The following is a 27,303-nucleotide window of genomic DNA, read 5'->3' as shown; positions in this document are numbered from 1 at the left end:
AGGATATCACACATAGTCTTTCTATTAAAAATAATCATAGTGATTCGCCCTTCAGTTGAAAAAAAAATTAAAAAGTTTAAACTGGCATGTGCTTAGCATTTGAATCATACTGTTTGACATTCCACTGTTTGGGTGCTTTTCAAAGAGCCAAAGCTGATTTTCATCGGATAGGAGTTAAAAAGCACACACACGTCACTCAATACCAAATTGTTTTAGCTACAGGGCATGGCAAAGCATGAAATAACTGCTTTAGAGCACTTCCTCATGTGGGTGTGTTAGATAACTGTCTGCTCCAACATTAAAATGATACACACTGTGACCTGACCAAGGCTTCAGGACTTAAACAGGAAGATGAGACCACTATAACCAGCAAGGCTAGTTAATGAATTTTTCTGGCACTCTATAGCCCTCCCGTGACGCAAGCCTTTCAGCTTTCCAAATCCCTGTGTAGCAGAGGGCACTGGCTTTAAGTTTACTTATGCACATTTTACAATGTCCTGCAGTATTTAGATTGTGACAGTTCCTCCCAGAAAAGGGCAAGATTATTTTTCATACTAAAAATATTTTCAATTTACTGAAGGCCAACCAAGAATTACAATGCAAAAGAAAACACATTCTAAAAATTAAAACCACCACAGAAATGACTAAAATTTTCCTTGCTTTTATCCTTTCTAGGAGGTAAAAAAATTTCCATTCGCTTTTCAGAGTTACTGCATTTGGTGTTTACTGTGGTTAATGTAAAAACACATGTGAAATATTTAAAATTACATCAGCAGCACATCTATGATTCTTTGATCCATGTAAATAAAACTATATACATATATGCATAATAATATTTCCACAAATGCCCATGCACACTAAAATCATTGATCAAAAGATATGTGAAAGAGTTCTTTTGTCTAAAAGAGCATCTTAGAGAATTCTCCCAGGGATAATACCAAAAATAGCAGGTGCATGAGAGAGACACACTTCTGACCCATTAGTTCAGAAACAAGGTATTGGATCACAGTCAGAAATGGGAAAAATTCTACTCAAAATACACCAACTACGCACAAAGTTAATACACACTTCCTAAAGCCTCCCTCTAAACTTTCCTTGGACCTCTGATGAAAACAACCTCTAAAAAGACCTGACTATATGCACTTCAGGTTTATACTGATCTTGGTCAAGGTTGGCCTTTCCAGCAGAAAAGACAGTGGAGAAAAGTAACTAAATTAGAAGTCTAAGCATAAATTTTTTAAAAGAAGGGGTTAAAACGACTTTTAGTAGCAAAAGTTCACTACTCTCCCATAATAATGGATTTTTAATAAACATTTTACTAGGTTTGAACCTTGAGAATGTGTTGAGCAGTCTGCTCTAGTGTCCCAGGTGGGTTAAGAATATTGCTTTATGGACTTCTTTGTGTTGTCAGAGAGGCCTAATGGAATTAACAGGGGAAAGTCTGCCACTTATAGTAAATAAATAATGTATTACAAAAAGGTGATTGTTATTACCAAAGATCTCCACAGATCAGCATTCATTTCCTATCACTGCTCGTGTATTTTCTGAAAACATTCATGTGTCTCACTGTCTGACTTAATTTTATCAGATGAATAAAAGTTTTACTTTCATACAAATTTAAATAAAAGTCTGCTTAAATGTATACTTCAAATGGATCTTATTTAACTATCCCTTAGAATTTTGAAAAAGCACTATTCTAGAAAATTCCTCAACAAAGTACGCTGGTTTGAAACATAACTTTGTTCCCACGATGAGAAGAAAAAAGAAATAAAAAGAAAAAATACCTCAAATACATATTTGCAATAACAAATACATTTTTATGTCTCAAAAACATTAAGGGAATACTTACAGTTGTTGCACAAAATGGTCTGATACACTCCATAGCTTCCACTTTGTTAAAAAAAAAAAAAAAAAAAAAAAAAAGGCCAGCCCCCACTCCTCCCTCCCAAGCATAAATAAACAGTTACATACTAAAAGGAAACTGTCCCAGGATAAAAACTCCTTGTTAAGAAAGTTTTGTATTCTACTAACCACAGTAATATCCACATAAATGGAACAAACCATCTGTAAAATAAAAGTTAGAAAATAGCCCCAATTTCTTTCAAAATATAAACTATTTCTACATGAGTAACAGCAAAAAATAGTTATTTGATTCTTGCCCACCCTCGGGGCTACCCCTCACCTTATGTACAATATCATCAAATTAACATGCTGGCATAAACTATGCAACCTGCTTCAAGGATTTAAACTGTAAATATGGACTTTAAACTTCAATGTAAAACAAAGAACAAGAGTCTCACTTTGGTAGTACCCACACTGGCACTGCAGCTAAAACTCACTGGCAAATAACTAACAAAATCCAGTTAGCAATAAATAAGGACAACATGATATATAGACAGACAGATGGAATTGCATAAACAGACAAGAAAAGCAAAGAGACAAACATACGGAGGAGTTTGTTTTAAAAGAGTGAAAGATTATGATTTACTTGGTACTTTAGTAAGAAAAATACGTTTGTTTGTAATTATTTTTAAAGTAATAAAACTGAATCACAAGGTCACACCCTTAAATAATTAAGAAAATTAGTAAAGGGTAGGCCTACTATAGATGTTCCAAATTTTAAGCTAGCATCAGCTCTGTCAAATTTAAATACAGAAATTAAAATTCAAGAAAGCAAGCATAAAAGCACTGTGAACTAAATAAGATGATAAATACAAGGGGACTGAGGAGGCAGGGTTGTTTTTATGAAAGTTGTCTGCCCCTACCTTCTTCCCCAGCGCTGAGTTTCTCTTCTCATAATCGGTGTCTCCCTGGAAGTACAGTGTGAGTGGTAATGACTGCCTGCCTCCCTAATGAGTCCATTTTCCTGCTCTTGATGTTGTGTATATACACACACTGCAACCTACCTTACAAACCACAGAGACGGGAAGAGAGAGAGAGAGCAAGAGAGAGGGAGGGAAAGGGGGGGCAGAGAGAGAGAGAGAAAGACAGAGACAGAGCAAGCAAGCCAGTGAGAGAGAAAAAGGAGAGAGAGAAAGAAAAACAGAAAGAAACAGAGGGAGAAAGGCACAGACAAAGCCCTCCTACCAGACAGCAGACAGCCCTCCTTCCCCTATCCAGCAAAACGCAACTCCTCTACTGCAGCAACAGGTTCAGTATTGCCAGACTAGCAGAGTGAAAAAGGTATATTCTCTATAGCATTACTGCTTGCAAATAAACAGTTTAAGAGCAGCTGGCTCCACCTTCTTTATTTATGCTCCATTATGAGGAATGTATTGTTTCAGTTCTGGCACACAGTACGTTGTGTAATTATCATAAATACATTTTTTGCATATTAGCAGGAAATGGGGAATTGCATAGCTTATTTGTGCAATCTTTCAAATTTATTTTTTGAATGTGAGAAAAATGTCAACAAATGTGCTCTGACAAAAGCATAGTAATGATTTTAAAGTCAGAGCAGTCTTAAAGGAGACTGAAACAGACTCCACACAATAGAAAAACTGATCTCAGACAAAACTGATAACTGCAAAGAAGAAATCACTGCTCAGTAAATAAACCAAGACCATATACAAAACTGAAAACAAGAACAGAATTAAGTTTAATTAACTTGCTAATAGGCTAGTACCCTAGAAGAAAGCAGACTGGTTTCTTGTTTGAAGCATCCAGCTACACAAACATTACAATGCAATGCAGTTTGTATGAACAGGTGCAATGCATACAGTACCTGATATACCAGAGAAATAAACCCACCAAGAGTTGCCATTCAAGCAGGACGAGGTTCCATATATTATCAACCTTAAACTACAGTAAATAACTTTCTCTTCCATTAGAAATAAAAACTAAAACTGGTGCTTTAAAATAAACTTTCCTTGAAAGAAAAAAAAGAATGGAACTCTTTATCCTATCCTTTAACCAGATTTTAACACACACAAGCTCCAGAAAAATACTGTTGATTATGTTATTGATCCCACCACGTGCTCCCCATAACCTTTGACAATTCCCAGGTGCCTTTTCTAAAATGGTGTTATATTTTCAGCTGTAGGATGAACAACGTCCGAACGCAAGTCACTCTTATTATCTCTCATTTTTAAAAAACAACTTCTGATGCTCCATACCATTCCTGAGCACTGTATCTGTGCAGACACCCATCTTACTTAATACTGTTCTATATAGTTTGACTACATCATTTCTATGCATTTAAAAACATTTAAATAGAGTAAATTTTTCTAAAGGAATTCACACACAATCACACACACACACACAATAGAAAAGTAAGAGAGTGCATCTGACTTATTCCAACGCTATATTTGGGCACCAATGACCTTAAATATATTATCTATAAAAAAAAAACATCCTTTTATATGCCTTAGCGTATTACTGTGCTTCAAAATTCAGAATGTATTCCTTTACATAATCTTACTGGGCTGAGTAGGAATATATGTAGATGGGTTGGCAGAGTGCTTCTCTAGCATGCACAAAGGCCTGGGTTCAATCCCTAGCACTTCCTAAAACTGGCATAGTGTTTTAGGCTATTAATACACATTTAGAGGAAGCAACATACCAAGTTCAAGGTCAGCATGTACATATACATAAATATATACATATTAATCAGCATACATCTTTCCCCTTATTCTTCTACCTAGTAATTCCATGTTTGTCGTAAAGTGATAACATAATCAACACAGTGTGGCTTTTGTATAAATAAGCAAGTATAAATAAATAAATCAATAAACAAACACAGCAATGGTTTAAAAAAGTAGAGAGGCTGGAAACAGATCATAAACTGAACTGATCTTTAATAAAATTAAAAATGCAACACAATGGAACAGAGGTAGACTTTTCAACACATAGTGCAGAAACAACACAGCATGGAAAAAAATCCTAGACACAGACTTAAATGTTTTGAAAAATATTTGTAAAATGCAAAACCCTAAGAATCCAAAAATATAGGAAGAAATCCTTAAGTTAAACACTAATAGTGTAATCAAAGAAAGAATTATCAAATTTAACTTCATTAAAATCACCTTTTTTTCCCCTCTATGATGGGTACTAAAAAGATAATGGTAAGACATGCCACAGAAAGCTGGGAAATTTTTACAGAAGACAAATCTTATAATAGACAATTATCTAAAATATGAAACAATGTCTTAAATTCATCAGGAAACCAGGCAACAGAATTAAAAACTGGGCAAAGAGTCTAACAAACACCTCACTGAAAAGAAAAACAAAAGGCAAATAATCAAATGAAAATATACATATCATATGTCTTAAAAGAAGAGCAAAGCAAAACAATGAGATACCACCACACACTCATTAGAACCCAAAACACTGACAATACCAAATAAGTATGTAAAGTAACCAGAACTCTCCTTCACTGATGGCAACAATAGAAAATAGTACAACTACTTGACAGGTTCTTGCAAATCTACTTTTAAAAATATCCTCAACATTAGGTGTTCTACAGGAACTAGAGTCATGGTTCCCCAAACTTGCAAATAATCAAAATGTTATTTATTATATAATGGACAAACACTCTGTTGTATATCAAGACAATAGAATATTTTCCAGTGCAAAAAAAAAAAAAAAGCAACAATAGGGAGGAAATGTAAAAGCTTATTACCAGTTGAAAGAAGCGAATGTGAAAAGATTACAATTTACATGATTCCCAATATGTGACATCCTAGAAAAGATAAACTGTAAATGCAAATAAAAAATGCAACAATTCCAGGCTTACAGCGAAGATGGGACGAATAAACAAAAAACAGAGGACTTTTCAGGGCTTAAAAAATTGTCCTCAGTATGAGCTAAAGTGACCAGACAAATGTGATAATGCTTTTGTTCGACACCATAGAATGCAGACCATCAAGGGTGAACCTATGGATAAATGTACAGACTGGATTTTGAGTGATAATAATTTGACAACATCAATCATTATAACAAATGTAGTACTCTGTTAAAAGACAGTATTAATAAGGTGAGGGGGTATTAATATAGGCAAGGGGGTAAGTGGCATGGGTAAAACCTGATGTCTTCACAAAGAGTAAAGTGTAACAGTCTTTTTAAACCTAATAAAAACTATTAGGAAAAGAGATGGCTCAGCAGTTAAGAATGTGTACTGCTCTTGTAGAAACCAGAATTCAGCCCCCAACACCCACATCAGAAAGCTCACAACTTCTTATTACTTCAGCTCCAGAGAGATCCTGTGCCTCTGACCTTCCCACAACACCAGAGTTCATATGCATATACCCCATATACATACATACACATGATCAGAAATAAAAATAAAGTCTATTACTAATCAACTCTAAAAAGCACTGCTTCTAGAGCAGCCATAACAATTCAATGCATAAAGGCACTTATAAATGCAAACTTGAATATCTGAATTCAATTATTAGAATCCATAATAGGAAAGAATCAACTCCTGAAAGTTGTACTCTAATTTCCAAACATGTGTCGTCATAAACACAATAAAATACACACACACACACACACATACACCACTAACAACTAAAACAAAAATACTGACTTTGGGGTCCAGAATTACTGCTAGTCTTTGCATAGCCTGAAAAGTCATGTAACTATCCACAGTTTAGATTTCTTCATATAACAAAAATTAAAGGGAAATAATTGGATTTGAAATCTAACAATTATTGTGATAGCCAGTGCTTAAGTACGCACTATGTATAAGAAACTGTACTAAGTCATTTCCATTTATTAACTCATTAAATCTTAATAATGACCCTATGAGGTAAGAACTGTTTTTAGGCCATATTTTTCAAGATGAAGAAACAAGAAGATTAAGTAATTGCCTAAGATCACATAATTTAGCAGTAATGGAATTTGAATGTAGCTTGTCTGGTTTAGATCTCTTGGGCTAATTCTTATACTTCAATGTTCCCAAATGCCTTATGATTGCTAAGGCCTCACCGAGCCATAAAATTCTGTGTTTACGGGTAAATTCAATACACCAGGCTGTACATACAGCAAGCTAAAATTTCAACACCTGGACTTCTTAATACATCAGGTTTATGGCTATAGCAACTCTAAAATATACTGTCAAGTATTCTTGAATATTGTGTAATGGTGGACCCATGAGTAAATTACCTGCATGAGTGTGAGAACCTAAGCTCTAATCTTCAGAAGCCAAGTCAATTTTGTAATACCAGTGTTTCTAAGGTGAGATGAGAGGTGGAGACAGAAAAATCCCTAGAAGCTCATAAGCTCCTATATATAGCAGTAGTGAGTCATTGCCTAACACAAGATGAAAGACCAGAAGACCAACATCCAAGACTTTCCTCTGGGTGACACACTTTGCAATATGGCATGCACATTCCTACACAAACATACACATCATACATGTACATATACAAACACATCATACACCAAAAAAGATTTTTATACAAGTGGGTTCCCTAGTAAGGGGAACAGGGACTGTCTCAGACCTGAATTCAGTGACTAGCTCTTTGACCACCTCCCCCTGATGGGGGAACAGCCTTGCTAGGCCATAGAGGAGGACAATGCAGCCAGTTCTGATGAGACCTAATAAGCTTGGGTCAGATGGAAGGGGAGGAGGACTTCCCCTATCTGTGGATTTGGAGGGGGGCATGGCAGGAGATAAGGAAGGGAGGGTGGAATTGGGAGGGAATGAAGAAGGGGGCTACAGCTGGGATACAAAGTAAATAAACTGTAATTAATATAAAAATATAATTAATATAAAAAATGTTATCACTAAGGTGAATTAACTTTTAAACACTAATTTCATAAAGTTTTAAAACTATAAAAAAAGAAAAATATTCTTAGGTGTTAACTATAATGTATCATAGCGATTGTACATTGATTTTTGTAATCTGAAATTTTACTTAAAATTAAAATCATACTTCCTTTAATAAAAAAGGTTGTGTAGTCTAACACCATATACTTAATAACACAACACAAGTTTTTAAAGAATTAAATAAATATGTAAAATACAATAAAGCATCTCCAGTTCTATGTAGTCTGAGAAGAGAATGGAAATACAAGATTCAACTGTAAGAAATTTTAAAGAGCAATGAATAAATAAAAGTATGTGATTTTATATACTCTGTTTCAACTGTGAATTATTTGGCTATAGTCTAGCTTTTCATACTTGTGACTTACACTTAAATAAAGGATTTAACTTTGTTCTGATCTGTATGTATTAACTAAACATATTGAATACTTACTATGTACTGGAGATGAAATGATTTTAAAATCTGATACACAGTTCCTGCCCTTGAAGACTTCACAGAACAGTAGGGGATGGACATGGGAACAATCTAGTCAGCACAATCAAATAATAACTGGCTAAATGTGATATTATATACAGTAGTGCCTTTAGCCCCTCAATAAGCTAAATTCAAGTCTATAAATGTCTAGAGTTAAAATATGGTTTATGAAAGTATATCTGCATACACATGTTCTGAGATTAGAATTAGAGTTTGTTTTTATACAGCGTGATCTATACACATTACATATAGTTTATGTTTATTTTCCAAAATGTCTAATGAATTCTTTAAGTATACAGTATATGTGCTTTTTGTCTGTCTGTGTTTGACTCCGAAAATCAATGACAAATATTGTTTTCAGTTACATACACCTTGATAAAAATTCAAAGAATTGAGGCATTTTTTTTTAATTCTTCAAAAGCAAAGAAAGCTTAATTTCAAAGCATTTACTAATATCCCATCATACTTTTTCTGAGCTCAGGTACCACTAACATTTTAAGACTATTCCCAAGATTCCCAAAGATACCTTTATTGTGAAGAAGAAAAGGAGAAACTTAGAGCCATGTTGCAGCAATGGAATGTTTCAGAAGCCTGAGGAAAAGGGCAGAGAAGCCATGTTTAGGATCAGCCAGACAAAATGATTGATTGCTGCACTAAACACAAGTCTCTGTCATTGAAGGCACCATCACCAAGTTAATTCTATGTGTCCTAATTACATAATAATTCTTAATTTTGGTCATCTGACTAAAATTTTATCTCATTACTTCCAAGAAAAATGAAAAGAGGCTGTAGATAAATCAGTTTTCTAATATTGCCAAATAATACAATCTTTTATGGGAAAAGAAACATCTAATTTCAATTATAATCAACAAATATTTAAGTTTAAAACTAAAGGCATACAGTGTCACATGCATAACTGGGCATGTCTCTTTTATGGCTAGTTGCAACACTAAGGATTTTATGTCCCTCTATCAAGCACTAGACTAAGACTCATACACACAGCAAATCACTCATTCACTTCTCTGCTCTGGCATCTGACATTGCTGCTTATTCATAGCTGAAAGAAAACTCAGTTTTCTTCAATAAGTGCATGTGTGCATGAAAGCTTAAACAAATCCATGGAATACAGGTTTCACAAACAGTACTTAATTAAATTAACAAATCTGAGTCCTAAGAATCATGGCAACAACCTGTAAGTACTATTTTAAATTTCATTAATTCACATACATAATATTTCCTTATTGTAAAATCCTGTAGACAGACAATAAAATGTTGATTAAAGAAGATAATTGTCCTCTAATATATTTTTAAATATTTCTTTACAACTGTGTATCTCTCTGTCTGTGTGTCCCACAGCTGTGCCATGGTGTGTTCATGTAAAGGTCAAAAGACAACTTGAGGGAGTTGGCTGTCTTCCACCACGTGAGTTCCATCACTGAACACAGTTTGTCACTGGGAGAAAGGGCTCTAACCTACTCAGCCACCTCAGGGGCCTCCAGAAGACTGGAAATTACATCAATGAAGAAGACCACCCTGCACTTCCACTTGCTTTAGGTGTTATTTCTTGTCTTCATACATGGAAAATGTTCAAGTAGAAGTCTGAAGTTGGGCTTTTTTTAAGAATGGTACTATCCTACCTGAGGAAACACCCTGATAAGCTAGAAGGGTGGAGGTACATCTTGAATAATCTTCCTGTGGGATTAAACTATGCTATGTAAAAAATAAGCAACAATCTGAAGGTAGGAGACAGATGAGAAAAATGAGGAAAAGTGGAGAATAGCAGGAAAGAGAAGCAATGAGAAATTCCCCCTTTGAAGGTGAACTTTTTTTTTCCTTGAGTGAAGCCTAATCTAGATTTCTAAGAGTATTTTTGTAATGCAAATGTTTTTCTTCCCTGCATACTTTTGGGAAAGAGTGGATGGTCTCTACAGTCTTACATAGTAGTATAATGAAGACAAAAAAAAAAAAAATCAAAAACCAAACCAAAACAAAACAAAACAAACAAACAAAAAAATCAAAAGAGAAGTCAATTCCCACACTCACATCCATACTACAAGCTTAGCAATATGGATGCTTCTCCTCAAGACTTCAGGGATAAGTACTGGGTGAACAATGGCTAAGAAATAATAAACCTTGGGTAGAAGAAATCTAAAGTAACTTTAATGTAGAATGACTAATATATGGAAATGAGACCATGGGGTAATAATTGCAGAGATTAATGCTGAATTACAGAATTACTATAGCATTAATACTGTTACTGCCTTATAATGTTACTTCAAATGATACGATTATCTTCAAAAATGAAGGGAATAATATATTTACATTACAAAAGTCAATAGAAATGCTGACCCAATGTAATTAAAAACATACTGAGGTCATTCACAATAATATTTACCTGGGTCTAGAGAAATGTTTTATACATACGAACCGAGAGAACTCTGCTTGGTCCCTGCTCAGTCCTCCTTACTAAACAATCTAGGACAAAGTCAGCAGCTAGCAGATCTTTAAAGTTTTAACACATATATAATTTATTCATATGTACAGCATATATTAAATATACTAGAAAAGTACAGTGCATTTTCTAGGAAAAAATGAAACCTACATAAAGACATGAAGGGCATCTTAACTCAATAGCCTCTGATATTCACATCTAGGAAGATAGCTTTTACAATAAATGTTATCACTGTTATATGCTTTAGACCTAAAATTACTGTTACATGCACTACATTTAATCTCTCCAAGAGCATTATAAGAAAGTAATATCAATGTCGTCATCTTATAGGTAAGAAAATAAAGTTTCAAAAGAGGAAAGGAGGAAGGATAGGAAGGAAGGGGGAGAGAGGGAAAAAGGAGAGAGGGAAATAATTTGTATAGAAAGGGTTCGACAAAATCACTCCAAAATTGTTCTCAAACAGCAACTACAGAGATTACAAAGACATTGTAAAAAAAGAATAGTCACAGTGGGGAAAGGATTTGAGAGTATGCATGTTCCCTAGGTAGTTTTAATGCTTATGTTACATGTGTTTAAGGAACAGCTTACTAAATTTCTCCAAGAGAAATTTACAGAAAGCATGATGAAAAGCTGCATGTTTACAAGAAAAACTTTCAAGGTTTGGAGAGATGGCTTAGTGGTCAAGAACACTGGATGCACTTCCAGAGGACCTGGCCTAACACTAGGCACCACACAGTAGCTCACAGATGTCATCTTTAACTTGGGTTCCAGAATATTTGATGCCCTTTTCTGGCCTACAAGAGCACTAGGCACCTATGTGGCGCCTAGCGGTACAAAATGTGACCAGAATACTTAGGCCCTAGGTTCCTTTCCAAGAACATAAATAGATGATGTTTGGTAGATAGATAGGATAGGTGAGTGGATGGATGGATGGATAAGATAGACAGACAGCTACATTCAAAACAAACATACCATGAGCCAGTTTTCAGAATGGAAACAGCAGTAACAATCTGCCTACTGATTATGAAGCCAGTAATTAATAGTCAGCATAATAGCAACTTGCTAAGTCCTGTGAGGCAGGCGGCCATTGTAATGATTCAAACGGGTAAAAACAGTAGTAGTAGTTGTTGTTGTTTGTGTAACAAAATTCATTCAATTCTGACAGCTATGAACCTATAGTCATAGACTTTTAAAATTTATTAAATATGAAAAGTTTTTATAGAACATTCTAAAGAAAGTTTTGTTCATTAGCAACAATTATATATTATATTATTATTTATATTATATATTAATTATCATATAGTACAAATGTCAAATGTTTTTACATGATTCTTATCAAATGAAAAATTGAAAATACACTAAGTTAAATTTTAATTATTCTGGTATCCCAAAATTATTATTTTCTTAGTTTTAAGTATTTTGTCAATTAATGTCTCAGTTAATAGTATTCTATATGAAAAAAATTCTATGCCTTGCTGAATATCCATAAATCTGTACTTATCACTAGCTTAAATAAGATGCCAGGTTTTATTTTGAACTGATGACATTTTACCACTTGGTTGAGCCTTGCACATTGCAAAGAATATTCTGAACACCCTTCAAGTTGCGGCAAATAACAGTAGCCAAGTAGCTAGACACTGTGACAGAAAGTCACAGAAAGAAAAAGAAAGAAAAAAAAACACTGCAGGTAATGAAATCTGAAATCATTTGAAAGGGGCCATGATAGATGAGAGAGATGGAGAAAGAGAGAGAGAATCATTATGAAGTTAATTTTATAAACTTAATGACCTGAGACTCTAGAACATGCCTCTTACAATGTTATATGTCAAGGTACAAAATATTAATAACTAGCAAACAGGTTAAGTTAACATCTTAATGAGACTCAGATGGCTTTTGCCTAACAAACTCAAAATTCCCATTCAAGTATCCCTCCACCAATAAAAGTCATCATTTCAGTATTTCACTAAACAATTTATTTGTGCTTTAGCAGTTTAATCAGGTGTTTATGAAAAGATAGCAGCCATTATAAAACATTTGATATTACTTCAGTTACTTATGTTTCTTACAGTTGCTGCATTTTCTCTATTGCCACTGTTACCCTTTTAAACTTATTGTCTTAACATTGTGTGTATGCATATATGCACACGTATGCTTGAACATCACAGTGCACATTTAAAGTAAAAAGACAAATTATGGGAAGCAATTCTCTTTCCGCCATGTTGGCTACCAGAAAATGAACTTATCTACTGAGCCACATTGGCAGTTCTTAAAATTATCTGAATAAATATACTGAAATAACATACCAGTTTTCAGCAGTTTGAGTGACAATCAAAATGTTTATAGGTGATAAGTCATGAGCAATATGTACGGCTAGTGAGTCAAGCCACTAAGAAATGTTACTGCGACTATGACCAATGAAATTGTTACTGGCTGCAAGTGAATAAGGGATGCAATACCATTATGTAGTTCCTGATTATCAACTCTAGCTTTCAGTAACAAACCAAAATCCATTTTTAAAAGTAATGTGACAAAACAGAACACATAATTTCACCAGTGATTTACCTCTCCAATACTATAGAGCAAACAATTTGCCAATTTTAAAAACAATATCCCTACCTGTAAAATTATTTGGAACTTTTGATTTTTACCTAAAAATAGATTCTATTCAGATTCTTTATACCTTGTTGCATTATTTTCTACTAAATTTTAAAGCTTGAATTTAAAAATAAAAATCACTCCATAGCATCTTAGACAGAGCAGTGTATATGCTAACAACCTTAATTTATTAGATAAATTTATTTGTTTATGAATGGATGAGTCTGATTTCTCTTTGAAGCTTGCTGTGGTGGAACTTGAAAACTACATTTCCCAGAGTACACTGCAAGAATGAGCCCTGAGGTTATAATAATAAACAGAAAGTCGTTTTGTTTTCTTTTCTTTTTCTTATTTTCTTTTTGGCACTGACAGCCTCAACGTACTTGACCTGCCTTTTCAACGCAGAACTATTAGGAGCTAGCTTTCAGGGCTGCTAGTGATGGCAGCAATTCGACTACCACTGTAGAACAGCAGCACCTAAAAAAGTAACTGCGAAGTTCCAGCCCAGCCCACTTGGCACATAACAGAAATCTGGGTTCCTAGGCTCTTCAGACTCAACTAGAGGCACACCTGCTGTTCAAAAGCAGAACTGGTAAACTCTAGGTAGCTACAATCTTGTCTCGCTTTTGCTGAAGACATTCATGCTACGTAAAACTGCCACCCTTTTTTGCCCACCAGTTTCCTTGATTTTGTTGTTTATCTCATTGAACCTGGAGCTCACTGCCTCTGTGAAGCTGTTTCACAGATCCACATGTTCACTGAATTTGAAAGACTTTAAAACAAGTTATAAAATTATGTCCAAATTTATAAAAACTATGCAGTTACATTTTGTATAGTTTTTAAATAGACACAAAAACCAGTTTTACAAATATGTTGGTTTTGGCAACAAATTCTCATGATAGTCAAAGTAATATAATCATTCAATATGAAATGATGTCTCTATACCAAAGGTCTTTCAAATATCAATTATTTTTTTCATCATTAGTGCTGATTCTTTTACGAAATAGAAAAGTAGATTTCTTCCTAAAATTTATGACAGAGAGGTCAATGCAGGCATTACAAACAGTACAGTCATCACAGAACATGTGTCATACTGTGAAAGAAAATGCACGATAGCATAAGTTTAATAGTTTCTCCATTTTTTGCTACTGAATAACATCTGAAAATGTGCAAATGAAACTCATGAGCAGTCTCCATGTTCACACAACATTTCATAGTGGCTCTCATGAAGTATCATTTTATTTATATACTTGGTGATGTATTTTCTTCAATATGTAAAGCTTTAATTACAAAAACAAATTAACTGTATTAATGACATCCTATAGCGCTTAGATAAACTTTTAACTACAGTACCTTTGAAAAAATAGCTTCTCTAAAAGTGAATCAATTTAGATGTCAGCTGAAACCTAACCCAAATTTTTCTACTTATTGGACAATCCTCTCCAACATATTAATGTGTAATTGTTGGGGCCCAGTTGTAAATGTTTTTATTTCCTCAGATGATGTGATATGAATACACGGCTTGGGCTGAGCCCTTAACATTTCTTTTGTCTGTTCTAACTATCCTTAGGCCTAGGCCTGGAAGCGTCTAAACTCCATGCAATCTAATCTTCTGCAAATGCGCATCCTGAAGTCTTCAGCTTCCAGCCTTCATTTGCTATCCTAAGTCTAAAATGTTTCAATCTCTGAGACTTATTGCTGAATAAACTCACACTTTCTAGCTCTTTCTGAACTCTGGCTGGCTGTTTCAATGCAGCTATTCTGGCCCAACACTTCTCTCCAAGCTGACTGATCCAATCTTGCTTTTTCTCTCAGATTCTGGCTGAATTGCTCTGTGTCGTCTCAAATTCACTCTGACAATCTGTTCCAATCTTCTGTATCCTTCTGATTCTCTAGTTCATTCTCTCTGCAACCTGTCTCTGTTAAACTGTCCCAGTGAAACTGCCACACACACTATCCCACTTCTACACTCTTCTACCTATACTACTCTTTTTCTCTTCCTGTGCTGCTCTTAAGTAGCCTTCTCTGCACTATTCTCATGAGTGTTGGTCTCATCCTGAGTCATTCTGCCAAATCTTTCTTTGATTCATCATTTTGTCTACCCCTCAATTAGCTGTCACTTTCAAACAAAGCTGCTTCCTTCTATAAAATAATCTTACTTTCACTGGGATTAAAGTTGTGTACTAAGGATGTGTCTATATTCCCGCTGGATCACATAGACCTAGAAGGTCATAGCCATGTTGCTAAACTAAAATTCCTCTATAGTGTTGATACACAAAAAAAATTTGTAGAAAATTATAAGGAAATAGAAACTGAAATGGATGCAGAAACATATTTATTGAATATTACAATGAAATGAGAGAATACATATATGAAATTTAAAGTTAGGGCAAATGGAGCTGGTTGTTTCCATCACCATCTCATCCACAAAACTCCATGTGGTCAGCGTGTCTTCACAAAGCACAATGTTTTGCAGGCCCTGTGTTCTCAGCAATTGTTAAAGTGTAAAGGGCCACTATATAGGTGCTACTGTAACTAAGTACTGTAACTAAACTTGCTATTTACTATCCACAAAAATTACAGCAACTAGATTATTGGCAGGAGTAAGCAATTAACAACACAGACATCACAAAACATGTCACTGTATTCTATATGTATCTGTATTCTACATCATATCTTTGCAGAAAGACAACACTCTCCAGATGCTCTCAAAATGCAGCACCCCATGGCTATTTATACAACTTGAAGTGTGCCTTTACTCAGACCTAAGATAAGAATGTTTTATGATGGCTTTTACTGAGGCATTGTCTATATAATGTAGGGAATTCATCAACCTACCTGAAATGAATTGCCTTTTCTAAAAATCAAATGAAACACACTATGAAGCCTACCATCTGTTTTGTTAAAATTAAGAATTTTAATCTTATAAAGACTTATTTTACTTTTGAAATACTTTATAAGCCAGTAACACTCTTCATAGCACTTTCTTTCAGATAAGAAATCTCAGGTGGGGAAAACCTAGCTTGTAATATAAAATATTTAGTTATGGGATCATATCTGATCACTCATGCTTTCCATCCGACTCATAGCACTTTCATAAGGAAAAGGTAGGCATATCAACATGAAAAGTTTAGAAAGAAAAGGGATGAATTTTAAGTGTATTGGCATGATGTTATCTGACTGAGGACCTGAAAGATTAGCTTTCATCATTGTCATGATTATTCAGGCACATATACTCCATACTCAGATGCATGGGATGCAGAGTAAATCTGCAAAAACAAAGTGGTCATTAAAGTCAAACAAGGCTGAATTTGACCCAAACATCTACCCTTGCTAGCTGTGAATAAAACAAGTTACCATTTGCTTTTAATTTTGGTTTCTTCATAGGACTAAATGAGAATAAACAACTGTTTAATCCATGACAAAAGCCATTAAATAACAATCCATTTTCTTCCTGATATAGAAATTCCCAATTTTTAATATATTATGGATTTCTTCTAATTAGTAATGGCTGATATCTATACTTTATAATTTTCTATCACATAACACTTTTGAAATTTCTTTACAAAACTATTGCAGTTATAAGTGAGCTAGGCAGAGTGTCGCATCCCAGCATTTGGGAGGTAAAGCCAGAAAAACTGAGTTCAATGTCAGGGCTTCATAGTGAGTTCAAGACTAGCCTCAGCTACATCCCCATCTCAAGAACAAAACTAAACCAAAAATTTGTAAATAATCTTTTAACATAATTCTTTTTTATTTTTTTTATTTTTATTAATTACACTTTATTCACTTTGTATCCCCCCATAAGCCCCTCCCTCCTCCCTTCCCAGTCCCACCCTCCCTCCCCCTTCTTCACACATGCCCCTCCCCAAGTCCACTAATAGGGGAGGTCCTCTTCTCCTTCCTTCTGATCTTAGTCTATCAGATCACATCAGGAGTGGCTGCATTGTCATCTTCTGTGGCCTGGTAAGGCTGCTCCCCCCTCAGGGGGAGGTGATCAAAGAGCAGGCCAATCAGATTATTAACATAATTCTTACTAACACCTGTGAAGTTATTTGTCACTATTTTGCTTTAAATTATTTTATGTGTATGGGTACTTCTCTACATATGCCTCTATGGCACTTTCCTGGTGAATATGGATGCCTCAAGAGGATATCAAATTTCCCTGGAACCAGTGTTATAAATGGTTGTGAGCTGCCATGTGAGTATTGTGAATCTAACCTGGGTTCTCTGGAAGTGCTGCCATAGCCCTTAACCTCTGAGCCATCTCTAATCTCCCAAATATTTTCATGGAAGAATTAGCTCAAGAGAAAACAATTTTTATAAGATCTTCCAAGTGAAAGTTATAAATCCAAATGTTGATATGCCATCTAGTACACATATCATTCCATCAGCATACTTCCTAGCTATAAAAAACAATCCTATGGGCTCAGTGGATAAAGATGCTTTCCACTAAAGCTAATTACCTACATTAGATCTCTGGACCCCATGAAGGAAGACAACCAAAACCTGTCCTCTAACCTAACCTCCACACCTGTACTACACCACACATATGCCAACACACACACACACACACACACACACACACACAGTGTAATGTAATAAAAAATTTTAAATCTTAGCCAGAAAAAAAATACGTAATGAATATGACACAACTATTTGCATAGTGTCGAAGTTTGCTTCTGTTGCCGTGACTGGGGAGAAGGGGGGTTACAATCCAACCCTGAGGAAAGCCAATGGAAAAACTCAAGGGAGGAACATGGAGGCAAAAACTAAATCAGAAGCCATGAAAGACAGCTGCCTACTGCCTTGCTCCCCATTGCTTGCTCAGCCTGCTGTGTTATTCAACCACTTGCCCAGCGGTCATACCACGCACAGTACACTGCATACTTCCTCATCAACCATGAATCTCATGAAAATGCTCCACAGACATGCCCACAGCCCAATCCAAAGGAGGCAATTCCTCAACTGAGTTTCCCCTTTTCAGGTGTCTCTAGATTATGTAGCAAGTTGGCAAAAACTAACCAATACACCTAGACTTAAAGTAACATAAGAAAAATTTAAGTTTTTGTCAGAAGTGGTTCTAGATTCTAACGATGTATTTGATGCAAAATATTATAACTGCTTCCAAACAAGAAAGAAAAAGAACTTTCTTTAAAGATTATAAAGATTAATTTCATCAAGTTTAAAATAAAAAAAAATCACTAATCTGCCAAATTTCAATAACTACCTATAATATGAGGACCAATTTGTACCATGTATTTTAAATATCAGTATATCCAAACCTAAGTTTATTTTTACAGCCCATGTAGTCCATCTTTTTATGTACTTAAGAAAACTTTCCCCTTTTTAGGTACTGGAATTTTAAATTAGAATATAAAGTAAATACTATCAAATTCTTTTTTAAAATATTTATAAAGCTACATTTTTTCCAGACCTTGGAGAATTCTTCTGAGCTTTTAGAATCTCACTTCAGTTTTCAGTTTAAATGGTGAAGACAGAGACTATTGCAATTGGTTATATAGCAAATAAAAGTTTACCTAAAACATCTAGATTGAAAGGAAATTGTAAAAAAAAAAAACTATTGTTAATTTTCTCAATTTTCAGTATGAAAGAAAAAGTAAAAACTGGCAGGTGAAATATAAAGGAGACAAATTTATAACAGGACAGAGGACTTAAAAGTGAAATAACTAGTGAATCCTAGCTGAAGTTTTGAAGCATGCAATTAACTACTAACATGTGTTTCTTCTCAAATTTGGACCCTTATTAGTAACTTCTGATTGAAAAAAAATATGGATGGAAATAATCTTCTCTATATGCTCCAGCAAGTGTTTGCAAGTATCATGTTCAAAAGTCTTTTTTTTAAGATTTATTTATGTGTATGTGTGTTTACGAGAGTATATGTATGTGCAAGAAAAGGGTGTTGGACCTCCTGGAACTGTAGTTAACGGCCATTGTGAGCTACCTCACATGGGTGGTGGGAACTAAACACTGGTTTTCTGGGATAGCAAATGTTCTTAGCAACTGAGTCATCAATCCAGCCTTCACAATTCTTTTTTAAATGAAAACATTTCTCAAACAAAATTATCTTTTATCTCAAGAAATCAAGTCAAATTATTACTCTGTATAGTACTATATTTATGATCTTGAATTTTAATACCATCAAAAGGCATCATCAACCTTCCATGCTTTTACTTCTGTTTCTCCATAAAATCTGTTTCTGTTCTTCCAATGAGTATTAGCCATTAACATTTCCTGTATGTTGATTTTCTCCATTCTTCTGACTACATTCCTAAAATAGCTACACATCCTAGTTAATATGTCTATATAATATATATATATATTACTGAACTTCTACTAAATACATTTCTAAAGCATTACTTTATTAAGTAGCTGAGTGTCCACTGGCCCTCCTCCCCTCCTAATTCTAACCTTAACACAGGCCTATGTTCACAACACTAGATCATTTAGAAATACAGCTTACTCCTCCAATCTCTGCCTCCTCTGATTTCCAATTTCAAATACCTACCTACTTTTGAATTGATCAAATCAAGGGGTCAAAACCTAGGCATGATTTCCCCTAAAATCCTATGATTGTTCTATTCCAAATGACCTGCATTATGCAGTAGATATGCATATCACAGCATCATATTCCTCTTTCAAAGGCACCTTGTCCAGGTTAGGGATAGATTTTCTTCTTATTCCTCAAATTTCCATTACCCTAAGACACCTAACCAGCAAAAAAGAAGAAATCCTTAAACATTTGTTATAGGTCAGGTCCTTGCCATCATAACTTAATACCTTTGTGAGCACCTACTTTGAGTATAACCCAGAGACCCTTCTCTCTATCCTAAGTAACTAAACAATCAGTATCTAGAGCAACAGGCTAGAAAAAGGCTAACACGGGACCTATTAATAAAGCAGTGTTTACCTATCTGACCATTCAATTTATTTTAAAATCAAAATACACACAGAATTGCAAACAAAAGAGGTACCTATTCTAAAAACACAAAAGGATTAAGAACAGAAGCAGACTAAATTGTCAGTGTTTCATTATAAGAAATAGTAAATAGAATACTTGCCAATTCTCTAACAAATATTCTGTTACATAAGCTCTGGATACCTGAAAAAAGGGGGCAGGGCAAATGATAGTGAGAGAAGTTCCACTAGCTAAAGCTAAATACCAACTAAGATCTGATGTATGCCACATATACAATCCACCCAGTACCCATCCATTCAACCCACAATTTCCAAGGCAATTTACAAATTTCTTTATTACAAGATTTTTTTTTCTTTTTCTACTCCTTTTCAAAATTGGCTTTGATGTTTCCTAGAATAAATATTTCTAGTACTAGGACTGTTAAAAAGAACTTTTATTTGCCTGTTTTAATTGCCATCACAGAGGCTTAGTGCCTCTGTCTGCTCACCTAGGCCCACTCCTGGAAGCTTCTAGTCTCTATAGTCTAACCTAGGCCTAGAATGTTTTCAGGCTCTGAAGCTCACCCATGTTCTTACTAAGCTCTGGCCCAGCTGGTTCAAGTCAGCTATTCTGGTGCAAATTCTTCTCCAAACTGATTTGTTCAATCTGGTTTCTCTCTAAGCCACTGAATTGCTCTGCAATTCAACTCAAGCAATCTGCTCTAATCTCCTGGCTCCTTTCCAGGCTCACTGGTCTTCACCTGAGTTCTCTATCTCTCTGTAACCTATTAATGTCCCAGTAAAACTGCCTCTCTCTCTCTCTCTCTCTCTCTCTCTCAGTGGGTTTGTCTTGCTCTCTTCTCTCTCTCCCTTCCTTCCTCCCTCCCTCCCCCTCTCCCTCTTCTTCTCTTTCTCTCTGCTCCTTAAGTAGCTTCCCTTCCCTCTCTCTTCTCATGAAGTTGAGCATATCCTAGTCTGTCAAATCTTTCTCTGATTCAACAACTTTTCTGTCACTCAATTAGACATCACTTTCAAACATGGGTACTTCCTTCTACAAACTAACTTTACCTTCACTGTTTGGAATTAAAGGCATGTACCACCACTCCTGGGCCTAAGATTTTCTTTACCTGATACTTGCTCTATACCAGGTTGGCCTAGAACTCAGATCCGCTTGCCTCTGGCTCCTAGATTAAAGGAGTGTTTGTATTCCAGCCAGATCACACAGACCTAGAAGATCTTTGGATGTGATCTCTTGTCAGCCAGATCACAAAGACCTAGAAGGTCCTTGGTTATGATCTCTTGCCAGAGCAGCATATTCTGAATTAAAATTTCTCTATAGGACTGGATGGAGGAAAAGCTGAAGTTGATAAGTATCATGGACTTAGTTTTATTGAAGAATGAGAAATTAATTAGCACTATAAGCAAATGCCATCTGAACATATACTAGGATCCAAGAAACTCAAGTACTCTTGGCCTTCCTCATCTTTAAAATGGGTATAAAATTAACTCAAAGCCCTACAAAACAAAAAGACCCTGAGCATGTCAACCATTTAAACTGGAACTAAAATTTATAATATTTATCAACTCTATAATAATGATCCAAAATGGATATGGTCCAATTCACTAGCTTACCTTTAGATTAAAAAATAACTGCTAAATTAACATATACATGTAGTATATAAGAAATTATTATATCACTTGAAATCAGTATAAATAGATTGAAATTGGTTTTCTAAGTGAATTAGTTTAAGTATTGTAAAATTCATATTACATTTTTGTTATTGCTTTTAGCTTTTAATTCTAACAGACTGGCACCATCAAGACAGAAATCAAATTAAGCAGTTGCTTTGAACAAAGTTTCAGATATCACAATATATGCACTGACAACTAAATTTTATGTATGTGTATGTATATGTGTGTGCATATAAACGTGTTTTTAAAAACCACAGTTTATCTAATGCAGTGAGAAAACACTAATATTCAAGGAAAAGAAAATCTAAAACATAACTTCTTAGCCATTTTCTCTTAAATACATAAATACTTATTATAAATGTTTATTAACTGTAACAAAAAATATGTGTTGCTAAGTACAGGAACAGTCAAATCAAGAACACAGTTAAAAAAAAAAAAAAAAAAAAAAAGAGCTTTCCCGAAATAGACATTCATCCATCATATAAAAGGCAGTAAGGCAAATTACTGAAGAAAAGACAAGAGCATACAACAAATGTCCCCAGAACTATGCTTCCTCTTAGGAAATTATTTTAAGTTCATTTCTACAACAGAATGTACAAAAATAAAGTTTGGGAAATAATTTATTAAGAGACAGAAAGAGAACATACTTCTACTAATCATAAAAAGACAAGATACAAATCAAGAGACAGAAAGGGAATTTAGAATATATAAAGAACTTACACAAATCAATAAGAGCCAAATTTTAAAAAACAGCTAAAAGTGTGAACAATCATTTCTATTGGGGAGAAGCAAAAACAAAAAACAACAAAACAAACAAACACAAAACGTGTTCACAGCCAAATTGGTATATAAAAAATTTCAAATCAAGTCCAAAATGGGATGTATTTTATTCATGGAGGTAGCAAAATTTCAAAATCTGACAGTACTGTAAGACAAAAGGGATAAAGATGAACAGGAATGCAATGTGTACCATGAGCGGCAGTACAAATGAGTGACATGACTTCAGAAAAGCAATGACAACCACTTGTAATAATCAAACTTTTCACATCAAGAAGACAGTAACTTCAATCTCAGTGCATAACAAAAAAAAAAAAAAAAAATACTTGAAAACGTCAGTAAGAAACAGCTTAAATGTTCAACAGAAAGACAGGTGATAAATATACTGTGACTTATTCACCCATTTATGTACAAATGAAAATGAACCCTGAGTTACAATCATGCACAATTTAGGGGTATCTTAATAATTAAATGCAGAGCAAAACAATGATGAGACAAATCCAGCATGATATTGAGGTTTACCTAGTCACACATTTGCAAGTAGTAATTATAAAATTTCACTTTTAAAAATATGGCAGATAGGGCCTGGAGAGATGGCTCAGTGGTTAAAAGCACTGGCTGCTCTTCCAGAAGTCCTGAGTTCAATTCCCAGCAACCACATGGTGGTTCACAACCACCTACACCTCTACTGCCCTCTTAGAGCGCTAATATGCATAAATAAATAAAATCTTTAAAAAAATATGGCAGATAAAAAAAACACGAATTTTAGAATGTTGAGGAGCCTAGGCTAAAGAGTAAGAACCTGTTCCCATAAGAAATAAATAATAAATAAAAGAACATTTTCTATATCCATATACTGTCCTGTTCATATCAATATGTCCAAATAAGAAATAAGTAATATCCTAATATTTGTGTTTATTTTAGAAAATAGATTGTTTTCCCTCTGATTACAGAATATCATTAGAATATTTTTAGTTTTCAAAACATCTAAAAAACTAAGCTACATGTTTTTTAAAATACCCCCTTATAAAAAGTAACCAAACAATCAAGGAGATAGAAAAAATTATTTAAAACCTTATATAATATAGCTAAAGTGGTTATTAGAGGACAACTTATAGCTTTCAAGGCCACTGTCATAGGAAAATAAAAAATAAATGATAATATGTTTTCTTTAAAACATAAAACTTATCAGTGTAATCAATTAGCATATATATTTCCCTTTATTTAGTTTTATTTTCATTTCTACTTAAATAAATCCTCTAAGCCCTACTCTAATATTCTTTGGATCTGATCCTGGTATTATTTGTTAGTACTTTAATAGAATTTTTGCATTGATTTCTATAAGAAAATTTAACTATAATTCAACTATAATTTTTGAACAATATTTAGCAAAATAAAATATTACATGAAATTAAAATATTCCAACACTTTTGCACGGCCTCAAATAATTTAAGTTAAATAAAAATTACTTATATTCTATAGTTTAAGTTACTATCTTTATTTCTTACTTTTTATACCAACTGTTATCTGTATCATTGATACCTTGTATCAATGTTCAGTTTTTAGTGAACTAAAGCAACAGCAGTTTATTAAACTGATCCTTCTGAACAACCAACCTTGGAATTTGGTTTTTACTATTTTCTTTGCTGTTTATTGGTTTCATGTTTTAAAAAAAGTTTCTTACTTTGGCTTGCATAATTCTTATTTTATATGAGATGTGTTCTGTTTCATTACTTCCTATTTGCGTTTAATAGGAAATGTTCTCTGTGACTTTGCAGTCTGGAAATTGCAACTTGTCCCCTTCTGTACATATCTGCCCTTTCCATTTAGGAGCTCCTATCTCACATTTTACAATGAAGAATTTTTCTTGTAGTATCCTTAAAGGTGTTGTCCTTCTTTCAGTGAAGACCACAAATCAGTAAACCCCTTTAAAGCACACAGATTCTTGTCATTCTCAGACTGCTAAGTATTTCAGTGTTTTTTTAATACTTAGTACTTTAGTATTTATACACTATTTGTTCTAATTCTTCCCTTTGTAGTTCTCATCACTCACAAGTTGTATTTCAATAGCCTTCAGATTTGACCATCTTTATTCAAGATTTTTGTTTTATCTTTGTTCTCTATGAGCTTTGATGTATTTCTTGGCCTTTTAGTTCACTGATTCATATTTTAACAAGGACAATGTTCTTTTACTCATGCATTGATTTATTCAACTAAGATGTTTCTTAGTATCTGAAATTCATTACTTGACTTTTTTTGTTGTTGGTGGTGGTGATCTTTCTCTCTTTTTATTCAAATTCAAGTTTCATTTACTTTTGCCAACAGTAACTTGAGGAGCCTACTCTGATTTTCCCACCTGACCTCCCTCTTGCCCTTGTTATCATATCCTGCAATCTGATAGTTTTTGTTGCTATGTCACTGGCTCTCAGCACTGGTTCCTGGAGTACCCTAAATGGTAGAAATACTGCAAGGGTGAAAAGCAGATCTTCTGTCAATTCCTTGCCAAGGCACATGGAGAACAATCTCTGCTCTTCTGTTTAGCCTTGAGGACAGAAAAGATGCCATTCAGCTACTCCAGTCTGGGAAACTTGGATACTTAACACAAATGACCATAAGAGCCCAGAGACTTCTGAAGCCCAAATTTTCTTCCCCAATGTCTTGTTCTCTCTGATGTACCCTGAGCACTTTCTTCTTTATTGCTTACCCAATTAAAGGAAGAAAAATTTCAGAATAATGTTATCCTGCCCAAGGTGCCATGTCAGTTGTTCCCACCTCACCAGTCATTTCGTTCAGAAAGAGAAGCATTTCATAATTGAAAAACCACTTATGGGCCAGCTTGGTTTTAAATCCTCAAGTGGACAGAAGTCTGGGAGACTGATTGGGGTCTATAGATCTGAAGTGTGTTAGAATATTTTAAGTATTCCCTCAAACCAGCAGCTTTCTCAGAGAGCTGAATACAGCATACAAAAACAATGATGTGGTTTACAGATACTCTCAAAACTGATCTCAAAATATACTACTGCTACTAACCATCTTATATAAATGTTAATGGAATCCCACTCTTACTAATTCCACGTCACAATTATCTTTTGTTTTGAACACAACTTCAAATCGATTTTCTGCAATTTCAGTTAGAACAAAAACAAGTTATAACTTTGGGCAATCAAATAAATTTCCCAGATGTAAGAGCAAGTCTTGCATATGTGAAAAGCATGCCAACTACTATGCCAAAGTTCAAACGTACCCCCCATATGGTTTACACGATATATCCTTCCACATTGTCCTTGATTAACTGTATTCTTGCTCTCTGAATATCACAAATGATTATGTGTTTAACTTGACCCAGTTTCTAATTAAAACAGACAATAAAGTGGAATTAGTGAAAAACTTTTTAATTATATGAAAGTTTGGAACCATTCCTTGTTTAAGAATTTAAAAGTTTTATACAATGTTCAAAAAACTCAATTGCATCTCTAAAGTGCACAAGGTACTGTGGTTTATTGTCCTACTATCTAGATAGGAATCATGTAGGATATGAAATTTGGGTTTCATCCTTGAACGGGTAGGTAATGTAATTCTGTGTACTCTATTCCACACAATATCCTGAATTGATCGAAGTAGATTTGCTTTACCATTGATGGTGGTATCTGATATATCTGATATATTTCTTTTCTGAATCACAGTAAATATAATTTTATTGGAACTTCTGCCAGGATAGAATTTCATTAAGTAGCTAAAAGGATGAGGGATCATAAGCATGTATAAAGAAGTCTGGCTATGGAAAAACATAGAGAACATTTATAATAGGTAATGCCAATTTTTATGATATTAAATTTGAAGCAGAATTAGTTAAAATAAGGAAATGGATAGCTAATATGCAAAATATTCATCAAATATAGGTAAAAATACCATGTCCAACAATGTCCCTTCTGTGTGACAAGTACCAAGCTAGCACTAACGATATAAAGATAAACAAAGCATCCCATCTGTCCTTAAAAGGTAGAGTTCAGTGTAGCATGATTCTAAATGTTACTTTTCTCAAATTCTGAATCCCAAATAATTGAAGTTAGGAATGAGTCAAACTAAACTTGAAACACCAAATAACATAAAATTAACTTTACACCAGAGCTGTCCGCTTTGGGATCGCAAAACTCAGTAAGATAAATGAGGGGTGGAGGAAGAAAACCTACAAGTAAAAAATAATAATAATAATAATAATAATAATAATAATGTCCATTTAGTTTTGGCACTTAAACTCTTTGGTTTGCTTTATAATGAACATGGAAACTGTAACACAGAATATGTGAATGAGAACAGCCTACAATCTTGCTCATTTTTTTATTATTATTAGTTACATCTTATTAACTCTGTATCCCAGCTGTATCTGCTCCCTCATTCCCTCCCAAACCCTCCCTCCCTCATCTCCTCCCTGCCCCTTTCCAAGTCCACTGATTGGGGAGGACCTCCTCCCCTTGCCCATTTTTTAATACTGATTTTTAGCTCAAAAGACCTACCTCCTCAACATAGTAATGCTTTGCTTTTAACCCCTTTTCTGAACAAGAAATTTGCTTTTAACCCCTTTCCTGAAAAAGAAATTTTATTATGAGCCCAAGTTTTCAAATACTT

At 34.4% G+C, this 27,303-nt stretch overlaps 1 protein-coding gene across 16 annotated transcripts in view; it reads right to left on the bottom strand.

Moving 5' to 3' along the window:
- Zbtb20 (zinc finger and BTB domain containing 20) overlaps nt 1–27,303 on the bottom strand; it is a 789,314-nt gene that overhangs the window by 751,278 nt on the left and 10,733 nt on the right. For 11 of the 16 annotated variants that reach the window (XM_060370415.1, XM_060370412.1, XM_060370417.1 and 8 more), the window contains exon 1: nt 2,766–3,100. The exons of 1 other annotated variant lie outside the window; for it this stretch is intronic. The gene's annotated coding sequence lies outside the window, so the exon portion shown is untranslated. Of the gene's footprint in view, nt 1–2,765; nt 3,104–8,769; nt 8,840–27,303 lie in introns of those variants that run through there. 4 more of the 16 variants (XM_060370416.1, XM_060370411.1, XM_060370413.1 and 1 more) reach the window with 3 other exon arrangements.

Source organism: Meriones unguiculatus, chromosome 17, assembly GCF_030254825.1.
Source record: "Meriones unguiculatus strain TT.TT164.6M chromosome 17, Bangor_MerUng_6.1, whole genome shotgun sequence".
In the NCBI taxonomy this organism is placed as follows: domain Eukaryota; kingdom Metazoa; phylum Chordata; class Mammalia; order Rodentia; family Muridae; genus Meriones; species Meriones unguiculatus.
This window is presented reverse-complemented; position numbering and strand designations above follow the sequence as displayed.